The sequence below is a fragment of the Hyperolius riggenbachi genome, chromosome 1 (assembly GCF_040937935.1).
Source record: "Hyperolius riggenbachi isolate aHypRig1 chromosome 1, aHypRig1.pri, whole genome shotgun sequence".
Taxonomy (NCBI): Eukaryota; Metazoa; Chordata; class Amphibia; order Anura; family Hyperoliidae; genus Hyperolius; species Hyperolius riggenbachi.
Window position 1 is genome coordinate 37,381,640 of NC_090646.1, and position 17,135 is coordinate 37,398,774.

Sequence of the window (17,135 nt, forward strand, 5' to 3'; positions counted from 1 at the left end):
TAATATTCCTGTATAAATCGTTGGTTGTTTCAATAAAAAATTTCAGTTAAATATATCATGAGGGAGACACGCATATTTGAGAAGTGAAATTAAGTTCATTGCATTTACAGAAAGTGTGCAATAATTGCTTAAATAAAATAGGGCAGGTGCATAAATTTATTGATTCCAAAACCTTTAGAACTAATTATTGGAACTCTAATTGGCTTGGTAAGCTGAGTGACCCCTGACCTCCATACACAGGTGAATCCAATTATGATAGAGTATTTAAAGAAAACCTGAACTGAAAATTAAAAGTCAAAATAAGCATACACAAGTCATACTTACCTTCCATGTAGTCTACTCCTCAGTGTCTTTCTCCTCTCCCGCGTCCTATTTGTTCACTGTGATCAAGGGAATTTTCCATCCTCCATTTTGAAAATGACCATTACCCCATAACAGCGTCCTGGTCAGCACACAGTTAAACTGTAACATCGCCCACTTGAGCCATAGGGAAACATGGACATTACCTGGTACATCAGTTTTCCTCTCAGCTATAACTGACAGCAACTGATATTTTACTGACAGCAACTGATATATTTCAGATCTGACAAAATATTGTCAGAACTGGAAGGGATTATTGTCAGAAGAAAATGGTGAGCTTCTGAGAGGAACTGATGGCAAGGTAACTATGCAATGTTCATTTGAAGTTACCTCATGTGTTTATTTTAAATATTTTTACTCAGTACAGGTTCTCTTTAAGAGGGCCATTTGTAAGTTTCCCTCCTTTTTTAATTTTTTCTTCAGAGTAACAGCATTGGGGTCTCAAAACAACTCTCAAATGACCTGAAGACAAAGATTGATCACCATCATGGTTTAGAGGATGGATACATAAAGCTGTATCAGAGATTTCAGCTGTCTGTTTCCACAGTTAGGAACATATTGAGGAAATGGAAGACCAAAGGCTCAGTTTAAGTTAAGGCTCGAAGTGGCAGATCAAGAAAAATCTCGGATAAAAAGAAGCAACAGATGGTGAGAACAGTCAGAGTTAACCAGCAGACCACCACCAAAGACCTACAACATCATCTTGCTGCAGATAGAGTCACTGTGCATTGTTCAACCATTGGGCACACTTTACACAAGGAGTTGCTGTATGCTAGAGTGATGCAGACAAAGACTTTTCTCTGCCCACAGCACAAACAGAGCCACTTGAGGCATGCTAAAGCACATTTGGACAATCCAGCTTCATTCAGGAATAAGGTGCTGAGTTATGTGGGCATACCAAGGGGCGTTATGCATGGAGATAAAACAACACAGCATAGAAAAACACCTGCTACCTACAGTAAAATATGGTGGTGGTTCCATCATGCTGTGGGGTAGTGTGGCCTGTACAGGGACTGGGAATCTTGTGAAAGTTGAGGAAAGCATGGATTCCACTCAGTATCAGCTTTCTGGAGACCAATGTCCAGGAATCAATGACAAAGCTGAAGCTGCGCCGGGGCTGGATCTTTCAACAAGGTAATGACCCTAAACACTGCTCAAAATTTACTAAGGCATCCATGCAGAGGAACAAGTACAATGTTCTCGAATGGCCATCTCAGTCCCCAGACCTGAATATAATTGAAAATCTGTGGTGTGAATTAAAGAGAGCTTTCCGTGCTTGGAAGCCATCAAACCTGAATGAACTAGAGATGTTTTGTAAAGAAGAATGGTCCAAAATGCCTTCAACCAAAATCCAGACTCTCATTGGAACTTACAGGAAGCATTTAGAGGCTGTAATTTCTGCAAAAGGAGGATCTACTAAATATTGATTACATTTATTTTTTGTGGTGCCCAAATTTATGCACCTGCCTAATTTTGTTTAAATAATTATTGCACACTTTCTGTAAATACTGTAAACTTAATTTTACTTCTCAAATAGCACTGTGTTTGTTTCCTATCCTATCAATATTATAAATGAGGAAAGTTCGGATGTTTGGATGTTTGTTACTCGATCACGCAAAAATGGCTGAACGGAATTGAATGAGATTTGGCACACACATAGTACATTACTTAGAATAATATGTAGGATACTTTTTATTTCCATAACCAAAAAAGTGGGTGGAGACAAATACAAATTCCACTGGGAAAATGTAAACTGCTGCCATTTTTACACTGTTAATGGTAGGGTTCCCAAACTTTGCACAGTTGGTCACTGGGTGACTAGGATAAATATTCAGAAAAGTGGGTGGAGCCTACACAAGCCAATCAAACTTCACCTGTTGATTTTCAATGGGAAATATTTAATTGCTTCCATTCTTGCACTATTAATGGCACAAGCCTCAAACCTGGTACAGTTGATCATTGGGTGACTGGGGTTCAAATATAGAAAAGGGGGTGGGGCCACAAACAGCCAATTCGATTTCTTGAACTTCAATGCAAATTGAAATTATTGATGCCAAAGACCGGAAAGCTCATAAACTCGGTCATTGAGTAATCGAATAATTGTGTGTTAGGCTGGTTTCACAGTGGGACGTTACAGGCGCACGTTAGAGCAGCCTGTAACGCAGCCCACCGCACAGTAATGAAAAATCAATGGGCTGTTCACAGTGCCCACGCTGCGTCACAAGCCAACGTACTGCATGCAGTACTTTATACGCGGCTGAGCCGCGTTAGACTGCTTGCACATGCGCTGTAATGTTGGGGAGGAGCGGCGAGCAGCCAGGCACATGGCTAATTAATATTCACTGCACGTCGTGACGTGCAGTGTTTACTTCCTGGAGCGGCCGCTCTGTGCGGCGATTGGCCGGCGGGACCACGTGACCACAAGAGTGCGCATCACGGCATCACTGACGCCAGAGTGAGCTGCACAACGCGGCTCACTCTGACGTCCAGATCCAGCACCACCAGGTGTTGCGTTAGGGGGACGTTATGCGACCTTAACGCCCCCTCTAACGCAACGTCCTGGTGTGAAATTAGCCTTAGGGTTAGAAAAAGTGGATGCAGCGTACACCAGCCAGATACATAGCCAAGCAATGCTGGGTCAACAGTGTGTGTAGGGAAAATACAAATTTGACTGGGAATATGTAAACTGCAGCCATTCTTACACTGTTAATGGTAGGGTTCTCAAACTTTGCACAGTTGGTCATGGGTTGTCTGGGATTAATATTCACAAAACAGGGTGGAGCCTATAAAAGTCAATCAAAATGTACCTATTGATTTTCACCCCAAGCTCACAAACTTGGTAATTAAATAATTGATTAATTGTGCGGGCAACGCGTGGTCATAAGTGGGCGGAGACATCTACAAATTTTACTGGGAAAATGTAAACTGCCGCCATTCTTACACTGTTAATGGCAGGGTTCTCAAACTTTGTGCAGTTGGTTACTGGGTGACTGGGGTTCATATTCAGAAAAGTGTGTGGAGCCTACAAAAGCCAATCAAAATTCACTCAATGATTTTGAAGGGGAATATTTAATTGCTGCCATTCTTGCACTGTTAATGGCACAAGCCTCATACTTGGTACAGTCTGTCATTGGGTGACTGGGGTTTAAATTGAGAAAAGGGGGTGGAGCCACAGACAGCCAATCTGATTTGCTTCATTTTAATGCAAATTATTGATGCCAAAGACCGCAAAGTTCACAATCTTAGTCATTGAGTAATTGTGTGGTGGGGTTATAAAAAGTGGGCACAGCCAACACCAGTAAATACATACCCGGGCAATGCCGGGTCATCAGTGGGTGGAGACAAATACAAAATTCACTGGAAAAATGTAAACTGCAGCCATTCTTACACTGTTAATGGTAGGGATCTCAAATTTTGCACAGTTGGTCACTGGGTGACTGGAATTAATATTCATAAAAGTAGGTGTAGCCTACAAAAGCCAATCAAAACTCACCTATAGATTTTCAAATGCAATATGTGATTGCTGCCTATCTTCCACTGTTAATGGCACAAGCCTCAAACCTGGTATAGTTTGTCATTGGGTGGCTGCCGGGGTTTAAACTAAGACAAAGGGGATGGAGTCACAAACAAGCAATCTGATTTGTTTCATTTCAATGCAAAATATTGATGCCAAAGTCCGCAAAGCTCACAAACTTGGTGATTGAGTAATTGTGTGTTAAGGGTTAGAAAAATGGGCAGAGCCAATACCTGCGAAAGACCTAACCGGGCTACGCCGGGCAATCAGCTAGTAATATATTATATTACACTACTCTAAATAGCTTGAACAGGTATTTTGTACGCGAACGGTGCGACCTTTCACATGCACTAGTGTGACGTTATCGGCGCACCGTGTGACGTTATCTGCGCACCGTGCAGCGCTAAACTTTGGTATTGGTAAGTCTCAGAGCAGTTGGGGACAAGCTCCTGGGTGTGGCAGATCCAGGGCTTGGCTGCGCTCACATATGGTGTTGCATGCTGGTTCTGGGGCCCCGGGCAGTGAGAGTTCCTGGGGCCCCAGGCTGGCTTGTGCACCATTATTGTTTTTAAATTTTATTGTAGATTCCCATGCAGTTTAGTTAGGAGGGGGGCAGATGAGAGGGAATATCCTGCACGCTGGTGCCCCCTGCTGGCCATATAGCCATTGTCTATATGCAACTGAAACCCTCTCCAACGACTAGCTGAATTTGCTCAGCTTCTGTTTGAATTAATCACTGCAGACTAGGTGCAATGTGTATGTGCACTTCTTGATTGGCTTACAAGCAGCCTGCAGGCTTTATATAAGCAGCAGAGAACTGTTTGGGAAGTGAGTATCTCCTGTGTGTTTGGTAAGTCTCAGAGCAGTTGGGGACAAGCTCCTGGGTGTGGCAGATCCAGGGCTTGGCTGTGCTCACATATGGTGTTGCATGCTGGTTCTGGGGCCCCGGGCAGTGAAAGTTCCTGGGGCCCCAGGCTGGCTTGTGCACCATTATTGTTTTTAAATTTTACAGCGCTAAACTTTGCACATGATCACTAAGAGCTTTGGACGTGCAAACTACTTAGCACGCTAGTAGGATATATTTAACTGACACTTTTTATCATAACAACTATCGATTTACACAGGAAAATCATGACGATTTTCAAGGTTGCCAAAATTTTCGCATCCCACTGTAAAAAAGGCTTAAAGTGAATGGGAACCACATTTAAAAAAATGAAGCAAATACTTACCTAAGGAGAGGGAAGGCTCTGGGTCATATAGAGCCTTCGGTCTCGGTGCTCTCTATCCTGTGCTGGCTCCCCCCCCCCCTGTTTTAATTCCCCATCGAAAGGGTATTTGGAAGTCTTCGGGAGCCATGTCCTCCCAAAGACGTGTGGCTCCATACTGCACAGGTGTGAGCGTGCAAGAGAGCGTGCTTGCGCAGATGCAGTACAGAGCTGCCCTTCTTCACGAGCACTCGGGCTCCCTGAAGACTTCTGAAGCCTCCTTTGGCTGGGTAAAGCAGTATTTGACTAAATTAGTCAAATACTGCTACCGGTGCCGAGCCAGCACTGGAACGAGGGGACCAGGAGGGGAGCGGGAAGACTCTATAGGACCCAGAGCCTTCCCTCTCCTTGGGTAAGTATCTGTCTCATTTTTTTAAATGCGGTTCCCATTCACTTTAAGGAGTAGGACCTGTACTGAGCGGCAATAATGGTAGACCCTCTGTATAAACACAAAGTGGTGGAAATGTTACCAACTTACTAGACGTCAGAAAGGATGCAGCATTTGCAAAACAGCCTGCAAAATATGCTGTACAATGCGTTTAAGGGGGATGTCACAGCAGGATGGCAATATAACAGGGGAAGAGGTGCAAGTAATCCTCCTCCCACAGTCATGCTAGCAAGGAAAGATGCTTCATGGATGTGTTGGTGACGTCGGACATGCACACTTTTTTTAGTTCAATGCATCAACACAACCCTTCGGGATCCACCCTATGAAAATGCCTCGACTGACAGGTAGTGGTCTAGTGGACTACTTGCCATTAACTGCTGATATTGTCACTCTGAGGAGCAATGAACCCCTGGACTACTGGGTGTGCAGGATTGACGTGTGGCCAGAGCTGTCACAATTTGCCATGGAATTTAGGCTTGCCTAGCCTCCAGTGTCTTGTCAGAAATAAATTTCAGCGCAGCAGGAGGGATTGTCACTGACAAGAGACGTCGCCTAGGTCACGGAAGACTTGTGATTCAGTCCCTACTAACCTGTTTTTCCTCTCTGCATGTCACATGACTACCCACAGAGCTGTCCTTCTCCACCACCACCAACTAGGGTCCAAACCTATTTTTTTCTGGAAACATTAATCCTGTTACAGCAGCAGTTGCAACAAAACCTAATTTTTCAGGCCTGTATACAGGTAGTCCCCGGGTTAACGAACGAGATAGGGACTGTAGGCTTGTTCTTAACCTGAATCTGTCCTTAAGTCAGAATGCTGTGCCTTCTTTATTCCCTGTGCTTACAGTGTCCCCCTCTGTGTCATCTCTGCCCCCTCTGTGTCTCCTTGTGCCTCTCGTGCCTCTTAGTGCAGAGTATGCGCAGCAGAAGCGACTCTCACCTCATCCATGGCGGCTCCGGGCCAATCAGCGGCATCCTCTCTCCCTTCACCATTCTTTCCAGCGGCTTCACTAGTAGCATTGTGTAATGACGCAATCAGAAGGAGCCACGGGGGCTCTTTTTTATTTCATCATTACGTGACGCTAGGGAAGCCGCTGGGAAGAGCATTGAGGGGAGAGAGGACGTCGCTGATTGGCCCGCAGCCGCCATGGAAGAGGTGAAAGTCGCTTATGCTGCGCATACTCTGCATTAGGAAAGGGGACACAAGAGGTAGTCCCTGGGCTGTGTGAAGTCAACGTGGTGGGTCCGCGGGTGTTCGTATCCGTGGGTCATTCATAAGTCGGGCATTCATAGCCCAGGGACTACCTGTACATGCTAATTTGGGGTTTTTATTTTTTTTAGTCTTGGCCTCTTGTGCTGCACAGTGGCTGCAAAAAAAAAAACAAAAAGGCATGTACATGTCAATTCCTCCTCATGATAGTTACCTTGTCGTGGTGAAGGGGCTTGCGTATTTAAATGAAGCAATGACCTATATTAGTGTGTTGGCACACCCAAGATGATAAGGTTGTTGCTTCATTGTGGACAGAGTAAAGTAATATGGCTGGATAAGTTTTTGGCAAAAAATTTTATGGCCACTAGAGATGACCCAAACGGTTCGCCGGCGAACGGTTCCAGGCGAACTTCGGGTGGTTCGCCTTCGCCGGTGAAGGCGAACTTTCTCGGTAGTTCGATTCACCCCATAATGCACTATGAGGGTCAACTTTGACCCTCTACATCACAGTCAGCAGGCACATTGTAGCCAATTCGGCTACACTCAGCCCTGGAGCCCCACCCCCCTTATATAAGGCAGGCTCACCGGCCATTACACTCACTTGTGTGCCTGAAAATAGGCAGACTAGGGTGAGCTGCTGCAGATTTTTTCTCCAAGGGAAAGATTAGTTAGGCTCTTGGCTTGTTAGCTTGCTCCTGGCTGAATCTTATTGCTTTAATAGCACCCCTCATTCAACAGCTCTTTTCAGAGCTAATCCTGTTCTTGTGATTATTTTGTTTTTGTTTTTTTTTCTGTGTGTCAAACTGACACTTGTGTTGCATAGACAGCATTGCTAATTCATACTGTGTGTGTGCCACTGCCAGCAGCCCAGCCAGCAGCAGCACATTCAGTGACTACCTGTGTGCATGACAGGGAGCTGCACATTGTACTACCCAGTACTGCATATACCTACTAGTACCTGTTGTGTTTGGTTAACCCACCTCATCACTGCATATACCTACATTTGTGTTGAGTGAACCCACCTCACTGCATCTAACTACCTTTAGTGTTCAGTGAACCCGCCTCACTGCATCAAACTACCTTTAGTGTTCAGTGAACCCACCTCACTGCATATAGCTAGCTGTTGTGTTGAATGAACCCACCTCACTGCATCTAACTACCTTTTGTGTTGAGTGATCCCACCTCACTGCATCTAGCTAGCTGTTGTGTTGAGTGAACCCACCTCACTGCATCTAACTACCTTTTGTTTTGAGAGAACCCACCTCACTGCATCTAACTACCTTTAGTGTTCAGTGAACCCACCTCACTGCATATACAGCGGCTTGCAAAAGTATTCGGCCCCCTTGAAGTTTTCCACATTTTGTCACATTACTGCCACAAACATGAATCAATTTTATTGGAATTCCACGTGAAAGACCAATACAAGGTGGTGTACACGTGAGAAGTGGAATGAAAATCATACATTATTCCAAACATTTTTTTACAAATCAATGACTGCAAAGTGGGGTGTGCGTAATTATTCGGCCAACTGAGTCAATACTTTGTAGAACCACCTTTTGCTGCAATTACAGCTGCCAGTCTTTTAGGGTATGTCTCTACCAGCTTTGCACATCTAGAGACTGAAATCCTTGCCCTTTCTTCTTTGCAAAACAGCTCCATCTCAGTCAAATTAGATGGACAGCATTTGTGAACAGCAGTTTTCAGATCTTGCCACAGATTCTCGATTGGATTAAGATCTGGATTTTGACTGGGCCATTCTAACACACAAATATGTTTTGTTTTAAACCATTCCATTGTTGCCCTGGATTTATGTTCAGGGTCATTGTCTTGCTGGAAGGTGAACCTCCACCCCAGTCTCAAGTCTTTTGCAGACTCCAAGAGGTTTTATTCCAAGATTGCCCTGTATATGGCTCCATCCATCTTCCTATCAACTCTGACCAGCTTCCCTGTCCCTGCTGAAGATAAGCACCCCCAGAGCATGATGCTGCCACCACCATATTTGACAGTGGGGATGGTGTGTTCAGAGAGATGTGCAATGTTAATTTTCCCTCACACATAGCGTTTTTCATTTTGGCCAAAACGTTCCATTTTGGTCTCATCTGACCAGAGCACCTTCTTCAACATGTTTGCTGTGTCTCCCAGATGGCTTGTGGCAAACTGCAAATGGGACTTCTTATGCTTTTCTGTTAACAATGGCTTTCTTCTTGCCACTTTTCCATAAAGGCCAACTTTGTGCAGTACACGACTAATAGTTGTCGTATGGACAGATTCCCCCACCTGATATGTAGATCTCTGTAGCTAGTCCTGAGTCACCATGGGTCTCTTGACTGCATTTCTGATCAGCGCTCTCCTTGTTCGGCCTGTAAATTTAGGTGGACGGCCTTGTCTTGGTAGGTTTACAGTTGTGCCATACCCCTTCCATTTCTGAATGATCGCTTGAACAATGCTCTGTGGGATGTTCAAGGTTTTGGAAACCTTTTTGTAGCCTAGGCCTGCATTAAATTTCTCAAAAACGTTATGCCTGACCTGTCTGGTGTGTTCTTTGGACTTCATGGTGTTATTGTTCCCAATATTCTCTTAAACAAACCTCTGAGGGAGCCACAAAGCAGCTGTATTTGTACTGACATTAGATTACACACAGGTGCACTCTATTTAGTCATTAGCACTCATCAGGCAATGTCTATGGGCAACTGGCTGCACTCAGACCAAAAGGGGCCGAATAATTACGCACACCCCACTTTGCAGTTATTTATTTGTAAAAAATGTTTGGAATCAGGTATGATTTTCGTTCCACTTCTCACGTGTACACCACTTTGTATCAATCTTTCATGTGGAATTCCAATAAAATTGATTCATGTTTGTGGCAGTTATGTGACAAAATGTGGAAAATTTCAAGGGGCTGAATACTTTTGCAAGCCACTGTAGCTAGCTGTTGTGTTGAGTGAACCCAACCCACTGCATCTGACTACCTTTAGTGTTCGGTGAACCCACCTCACTGCATCTAACTACCTTTAGTGTTCAGTGAACCCACCTCACTGCATCTAACTACCTTTAGTGTTCAGGGAAAACACCTCACTGCATCTAACTACCTCTAGTGTTCAGTGAACCCACCTCACTGCATTTAGCAAGCTGTTGTGTTGAGTGAACCCACCTCACTGCATCTAACTACATTTTGTGTTGAGTGAACCCCCCTCACTGCATCTAACTACCTTTAGTGTTCAGTGAACCCACCTCACTGTATCTAACTTCCTTTAGTGTTCAGTAAACCCACCTCACTGCATCTAACTACCTTTAGTGTTCAGTGAACCCACCTCACTGCATATAACTACCTTTAGTGTTCAGTGAACCCACCGTACTGCATATAGCTAGCTGTTGTGTTGAGTGAACCCACCTCACTGCATCTAACTACTTTTAGTGTTCAGTGAACCCACCTCACTGCATCTGACTACCTTTAGTGTTCAGTGAATCCACCTCACTGCATCTGACTACCTTTAGTGCTCGGTGAACCCACCTCACTGCATCTAACTACCTTTAGTGTTCAGTGAACCCACCTCACTGCATCTAACTACCTTTAGTGTTCAGTGAACCCACCTCACTGCATCTAACTACCTTTAGTGTTCAGTGAACCCACCTCACTGCATATAGCTAGCTGTTGTGTTGAGTGAACCCACCTCACTGCATCTAACTACTTTTAGTGTTCAGTGAACCCACCTCACTGCATCTGACTACCTTTAGTGTTCAGTGAACCCACCTCACTGCATCTGACTACCTTTAGTGCTCGGTGAACCCACCTCACTGCATCTAACTACCTTTAGTGTTCAGTGAACCCACCTCACTGCATCTAACTACCTTTAGTGTTCAGTGAACCCACCTCACTGCATCTAACTACCTTTAGTGTTCAGTGAACCCACCTCACTGCATATAGCTAGCTGTTGTGTTGAGTGAACCCACCTCATTGCATCTAACTACCTTTAGTGTTCAGTGAATCCACCTCACTGCATCTGACTACCTTTAGTGTTCGGTGAACCCACCTCACTGCATCTAACTACCTTTAGTGTTCAGTGAACGCACCTCACTGCATCTAACTACCTTTAGTATTTAATAGGTTGCATGCAAGCTGTTAATGGAAACCAACATCCTCCTCTAGTGGTAGACAGGTCATGTCTATGCTCGGTGTGTATTCGACCCCACAAGTGGGGCTTGCACTCTTTTGCAGGTAGGCACTAGTTTGTTTTTAAGTAGCGCTGCTCATTTCCTTGCTATATACTAATGTAATTCGTTTTTGGTCAGCTGCTCCCACTTAACAGCCATGCTTTTGGTGTATATGCAGAGCTTCTGTTTGGGTTCAAGGTGCGTTTTGTAGTTCCTGGGGGGGCTCAGCGCATCTCTGATGGAGGCCATTCGGAGGCGGCCTGGTGTTGCGCTGATCCACCTTCTGCGCAATTTTCAATTTTTGATTTTATTTGATTAGCCGCACCCAGGCTATGCATATACATAGGTTAGGATTTAGTTAGTGCTAGGCCCCTCCCATGGAGGATTGACTTCTTCGCAGTGGGAGGGACGAGTACTTAATAGGTTGCATGCAAGCTGTTAATGGAAACCAACATCCTCCTCTAGTGGTAGACAGGTCATGTGTATGCTCGGTGTGTATTCGACCCCACAAGTGGGGCTTGCACTCTTTTGCAGGTAGGCACTAGTCTGTTTTTAAGTAGCGCTGCTCATTTCCTTGCTATGTACTAATGTAATTCGTTTTTGGTCAGCTGCTCCCACTTAACAGCCATGCTTTTGGTGTATATGCAGAGCTTCTGTTTGGGTTCAAGGTGCGTTTTGTAGCTCCTGGGGGGGGCTCAGCGCATCTCTGATGGAGGCCATTTGGAGGCGGCCTGGTGTTGCGCTGATCCACCTTCTGCGCAATTACCTACCTTTAGTGTTCAGTGAACCCACCTCACTGCATCTAACATCTAACTACCTTTTGTGTTGAGTGAACCCACCTCACTGCATCTATCTACGTTTGTGTTCAGCGAACCCACCTCACTGAATATATCTAGCTGTTGTGTTGAGTGAACCCACCTTACTGCATCTAACTACCTTTTGTGCTGAGTGAACCCACCTCACTGCATCTACCTACCTTTGTGTTCAGTGAACCCACCTCACTGCATATACCTAGCTGTTGTGTTGAGTGAACCCACCTCACTGCATCTAACTACCTTCAGTGCTGGGCCGAAATTACGCATTAGCGTAATTACGCATCGTAATTCACTACAAATGCACCGTAAGCGTTAAGTGTAAGGTTACGGTATTACGCGTAATTAATTACGCGTAGACCATAGGTTACGTTGTTACGCGTAACAAATTATGCGTAAGACAGTAAACTCCCATTGAAATTACACAGTCTGCCGTAATCGCGTAATATTACGCTCCCGTATAATATAAAAAAGCCGCCGACTTTAAGGGTTAATAGCAAAGCTCCCTTAAGTGCTAAGAGCCTCAAATTTGGAGAGTATATTAAGGAGATCAGAAGGAATAAGAGGAAAAATTTTTTTTTCAAAAAGACCTTAAAGTTTTTGAGAAAATCAATGTTAAAGTTTCAAAGGAAAAATATATACATTTAAAAACCCGCCGACTTTAACGGTTAATAGCAAAGCCTGCTTAAAATTTAGGAACACCAAATTCACAGGGTATATTAAGGGGATCAGTGGGAATAAGAGGAAAAAAAATTTTCAAAAAGACTTTATAGTTTTTGAGAAAATCGATTTTTAAGTTTCAAGGGCAAAAATGTCTTTTAAATGCAGAAAATGTCAGTTTTTTTTTGCACAGGTAACAATAGTGTTTTATTTTCATAGATTCCCCCAAGTGGGAAGAGTTTTACTTACTTCGTTCTGAGTGTGGGAAATATAAAAAAAAAAACGATGTGGGGTCCCCGCTCCCAGACCTCTTTAACCCCTTGACCCCCATGCAGACTGGGATAGCCAGAATGCGGAGCACCGGCCGCGTGGGGCTCCGCACCCTGACTATACCAGCCCGCATGGTCCATGGATTGGGGGGTCTCGGAAGGGGAGGGGCAGCCAAGCTTTCCTCTCCCCCTCCGAGCCCTTGTCCAATCCAAGGACAAGGGGCTCTTCTCCACCTCCGATGGGCGGTGGAGGTGGAGGCCGCGATTTCCTGGGCAGGGGGGGGGGTTCATGGTGGCATCTGGGGGTCCCCCAGATGCCAACCCCCCCTCCCAGGAGAAATGAGTATAGAGGTACTTGTACCCCTTACCCATTTCCTTTAAGAGTTAAAAGTAAATAAACACACAAACACATAGAAAAAGTATTTTAATTGAACAAAAAACATAACCACGAAAAAGTCCTTTAATATTCTTAATTAACCATTAATACTTACCTGTCCCTTTAAAAGCCAGTTCCCTCGCAATATCCTCGGAAATATACTAATCAGTTACAATGTAACAAAGTTATTACAATGTAACAACTTTGTTACTTTGTAACACCACCGCACCCGACGTCACTCGCCGCCGCCGCTGCATACCCGTCTGCGCTGCACGGACCCGACAGAGCTCTGAGCTATATAGCTCAGAGCTCTAGAAAGCATCTTTGTATTTGGGCTCCAAGGAGCCCCATTGGTCCTTAGCAGCCCAATGGGGTTCCTTCTGATTTGAAGGAACCCCATTGGTCTGCTAAGGACCAATGGGGCTCCTTGGAGCCCAAATACAAAGATGCTTTCGAGAGCTCTGAGCTATATAGCTCAGAGCTCTGTCGGGTGAAGGACGCTAAGTCCCCGCCGGCTCCGCTGCCCTCCCCGCCTCTCCCACATGTCACCTATATACATGCTGGCACCCATGGGTGCCAGCATGTATATGGGTGACACGTGTGGTCGGGGTGGACGGCGGGAGCCGGCGGGGACTTAGAGTGTATGCGGCGGCCGGCGGGTGAGCGGCGAGTGACGTCGGGTGCGGTGGTGTTACAAAGTAACAAAGTTGTTACATTGTAATAACTTTGTTACATTGTAACTGATTAGTATATTTCCGAGGATATTGCGTGGGAACTGGCTTTTAAAGGGACAGGTAGGTATTAATGGTTAATTAAGAATATTAAAGGACTTTTTTCGTGGTTATGTTTTTTGTTCAATTAAAATACTTTTTCCATGTGTTTGTGTGTTTATTTACTTTTAACTCTTAAGGGAAATGGGTAAGGGGTACAAGTACCTCTATACTCATTTCTCCTGGGAGGGGGGGTTGGCATCTGGGGGACCCCTTTTTAAAGGGGACTCCCAGATGCCACCATGAACCCCCCCCCCCCCCAGGAAATCGCGGCCTCCACCTCCACCGCCCATCGGAGGTGGAGAAGAGCCCCTTGTCCTTGGATTGGACAAGGGCTCGGAGGGGGAGGGGAAAGCTTGGCTGCCCCTCCCCTTCCGAGACCCCCCAATCCATGGACCATGCTGGCTGGTATAGTCAGAGTGCGGAGCCCCACGCGGCCGGTGCTCCGCATTCTGGCTATCCCAGTCTGCATGGGGGACAAGGGGTTAAAGAGGTCTGGGAGGGAGGACCCCACGTCGTTTTTTTTTAATATTTCCCACACTCAGAACGAAGTAAGTAAAACTCTTCCCACTTGGGGAATCTATGAAAATAAAACACTATTGTTACCTGTGCAAAAAAAACTGACATTTTCCGCATTTAAAAGACATTTTTGCCCTTGAAACTTAAAAATCGATTTTCTCAAAAACTATAAGGTCTTTTTGAAAAAAAAATGTTTCCTCTTATTCCCACTGATCCCCTTAATATACCCTGTGAATTTGGTGTTCCTAAATTTTAAGCAGGCTTTGCTATTAACCGTTAAAGTCGGCGGGTTTTTAAATGTATATATTTTTCCTTTGAAACTTTAACATCAATTTTCTCAAAAACTATAAGGTCTTTTTGAAAAAAAAAAATTTCCTCTTATTCCTTCTGATCTCCTTAATATTTTCTCCAAATTTGAGGCTCTTAGCACTTAAGGGGGCTTTGCTATTAACCCTTAAAGTCGGCGGCTACCTAACATTGATCCATGCGTCAACTTTTCCGCTTGGCAGCATGACCTTACGCATTAATTGCTAATAGGATTTTACGCGTAAGCCTATAACGTAACAACCTGAATTACGGTATTCTTACGCGTAATTGCGTAAGGGCTATGCGTAATTACAGACATGTACCGAAATTGAATGTCTATGCCGTAAGCGTAATTCCGTAATGCGTAATAGCGTAAAATTACGCGTAATGATCCGTAAGCGTAGCTTTTTCCATTACGCCCAGCACTGACTACCTTGTGTGTTGAGTGAACCCACCTCACAGCACCTAACTACCTTTGTGTTGAGTGAACTCACCTCACTGCATATACCTAGCTGTTGTGTTGAGTGAACCCACCTCACTGCATATAGCTAGCTGTTGTGTTGAGTGAACCAACCCCACTGCATCTAACTACCTTTTGTGTTTAGTGAACCCACCTCACTGCATCTAACTACCTTTAGTGTTCAGTGAACCCACCTCACTGCATCTAACTACCTTTAGTGTTAAGTGAACCCACTTCACTGCATCTAACTACCTTTAGTGTTCAGTGAACCCACCTCACTGCATCTAACTACCTTTAGTGTTCAGTGAACCCACCTCACTGCATGTAGCAAGCTGTTGTGTTGAGTGAACCCACCTCACTGCATCTAACTACATTTTGTGTTCAGTGAACCCACCTCACTGCATATAGCTAGCTGTTGTGTTGAGTGAACCCACCTCGCTGCATCTAACTACCTTTAGTGTTCAGTGAACCCACCTCACAGCATCTAACTACCTTTAGTGTTCAGTGAACCCACCTCACTGCATCTAACTACCTTTAGTGTTGAGTGAACCCACCTCACTGCATATAGCTAGCTGTTGTGTTGAGTGAACCCACCTCACTGCATCTAACTAGTGTTGGGTGAACATCTAGATGTTCGGGTTCGGGCCGAACAGGCCGAACATGGCCGCGATGTTCGGGTGTTCGACCCGAACTCCGAACATAATGGAAGTCAATGGGGACCCGAACTTTTGTGCTTTGTAAAGCCTCCTTACATGCTACATACCCCAAATTTACAGGGTATGTGCACCTTGGGAGTGGGTACAAGAGGAAAAAAATTTTAGCAAAAAGAGCTTATAGTTTTTGAGAAAATCGATTTTAAAGTTTCAAAGGGAAAACTGTCTTTTAAATGCGGGAAATGTCTGTTTTCTTTGCACAGGTAACATGCTTTTTGTCGGCATGCAGTCATAAATGTAATACATATAAGAGGTTCCAGGAAAAGGGACCGGTAACGCTAACCCAGCAGCAGCACACGTGATGGAACAGGAGGAGGGTGGCGCAGGAGGAGAAGGCCACGCTTTGAGACACAACAACCCAGGCCTTGCATGAGGACAAGAAGCGTGCGGATAGCATGCTTTGTACCGCCATGCAGTCATAAATGTAATAAAGATAAGTGGTTCAATAAACAGGGACCACGCGGCAACGCAAACCCAGCAGCAGCAGACGTGATGGAACAGGAGGAGGCGCAGGAGGAGAAGGCCACGCTTTGTGAGACACAACAACCCAGGCCTTGCATGAGGACAAGAAGCGTGCGGATAGCATGCTTTGTACCGCCATGCAGTCATAAATGTAATAAAGATAAGTGGTTCAATAAACAGGGACCACGCGGCAACGCTAACCCAGCAGCAGCAGACGTGATGGAACAGGAGGAGGCGCAGGAGGAGAAGGCCACGCTTTGTGAGACACAACAACCAAGGCCTTGCATGAGGACAAGAAGTGTGCGGATAGCATGCTTTGTACTGCCATGCAGTCATAAATGTAATAAAGATAAGAGGTTCCATAAACAGGGACCGACAACGCTAACCCAGCAGCAGCAGCACACGTGATGGAACAGGAGGAGGCGCAGGAGGAGAAGGCCACGCTATGTGAGACACAACAACCCAGGCCTTGCATGAGGACAAAAAGCGTGCGGATAGCATGCTTTGTACCGCCATGCAGTCATAAATGTAATAAAGATAAGAGGTTCCATAAACAGGGACCGGCAACGCTAACCCAGCAGCAGCAGCAGCAGCAGCACACGTGATGGAACAGGAGGAGGCGCAGGAGGAGAAGGCCACGCTTTGTGAGACACAACAACCCAGGCCTTGCATGAGGACAAGAAGCGTGCGGATAGCATGCTTTGTACCGCCATGCAGTCATAAATGTAATAAAGATAAGAGGTTCCATAAACAGGGACCGGCAACGCTAACCCAGCAGCAGCAGCAGCAGCACACGTGATGGAACAGGAGGAGGCGCAGGAGGAGAAGGCCACGCTTTGTGAGACACAACAACCCAGGCCTTGCATGAGGACAAAAAGCGTGCGGATAGCATGCTTTTT

At 45.2% G+C, this 17,135-nt stretch overlaps 1 protein-coding gene across 1 annotated transcript in view; it reads right to left on the reverse strand.

The window, feature by feature from the left end:
- LOC137546547 (vomeronasal type-2 receptor 26-like) overlaps nucleotides 1–17,135 on the reverse strand; it is a 150,057-nt gene that overhangs the window by 25,281 nt on the left and 107,641 nt on the right. The window lies entirely within an intron of this gene.